A 1,525-nucleotide genomic window follows, 5' to 3' on the forward strand; every position below is an offset into this window, starting at 1 on the left:
TGTGTGACGCGCTTGAGCGTTTGCCTGCACATGCCTATTAACTTCATCAGTCAAGGGGACTGATTATTATCTTACACGTTTTCATAGGGTTTGTTTTGTTGTTATAATCATGAGAGAGCTAAATCATAAAAGATTTTAAGTGGCCAATGTAAAATATTAATGCTTACATAGCTCTTAATTGCAATACTGAACCGTTATTTGCTTAATAAACATCCTTCTGTCACCTGTATTTTCTGTTCTGATAACTAATGGGAAAAAACTGTCTGTTCCTCGATTAAACCACTTCATACCAGTCATCTCACGATGACCATGGGATACTGATATTACAGTTGTCTCTAGCTGGAGACTCAATCGGGTTACAAAAAATGACGTCAGGAAACGACACTGGCCATTTCTTTGGGTCGTTTGTAAAGTCACAGATACTGTACGGACAATACAGCTCAGCTCCATACGCCCCCAGCTATGACATGACCCCGACTAAGTCCATGGTTGACACCCTCTCATTAGCATGTTGTGCAGAGGAAAAATAAATGCGGAACTACATTCAGAAATAAATGAGTGATCAAAGGAAAATAGTTAGGATGAGTTTAGCATTTCCTTAAACATTTTCCATTTGTCCACCAATTGATTTTATTTATTTGCCTACTTTAATCACATGTTTAATTCTTTCTATATGTATTTAAACAATAATTTGTGTATTTATACAGACATTTATTTATTTATTTGCATATTTATTTATTTATTTGTGTATTTATTTATTTATTGTTTTTGCAGGTTTCGGCCTCCATACTGTGTGTCTTACAGAGATAATTTTATTGCGTGTTTGCCATCTTGTGGATGAACATTACATTGCAGGCTTTCAAGTAATTGCGGTGATTATTATTAGTTATCAGGGTTATTAGTTGACTAAAGCAAACTAAATCCATAAAAAAAAACTTGAAATAAAATAAAAGTTATCTGAAATAAAATATAACAAAAATTAAACTTATTTGATTACAGCTAGTTGCCAAGTGAAGATTTTTATTTTCATTTCGTTTAAGTTGATGTACCTACCTAACTAAAAGTAAAACTGAAATAAAAATAAAATTAGAAATTAAAACATAACTATGTAACAGAAAATGAAATTATGACAGAAAATTCATTCAAAATACGAATAAAAACTAATATCTTAATGAAACTAAAATTTGCCTACATGCATTAAATGATCATAAACCACATGCACAAAGTCATATGTATGTAGATATATAAACTGGGGGTCCCTCTGTTGCTGATTAATTATATTTTCAGCATAACTTATTGAGTAAAAAGTTTAAAGTAAAATGTACATGAATTTCAAACGTGTTAGTAATAAATGTCCCTGTTTTGCTTTATCCATATGATTTGAGAAGCTAATTTAATTAGTAACCTATAATAATAATTATGCAGAAATATTTAATTCTATACAATGAATTAATTGAAATATTAATATAATTTAAATAATATAATATACCCACCCACACCTCCATATCCCTAACCCTTGAAATTA

Source organism: Sinocyclocheilus anshuiensis, unplaced genomic scaffold (assembly GCF_001515605.1).
Source record: "Sinocyclocheilus anshuiensis isolate Anshui unplaced genomic scaffold, SAMN03320099.WGS_v1.1 scaffold676, whole genome shotgun sequence".
Lineage (NCBI taxonomy): Eukaryota > Metazoa > Chordata > Actinopteri > Cypriniformes > Cyprinidae > Sinocyclocheilus > Sinocyclocheilus anshuiensis.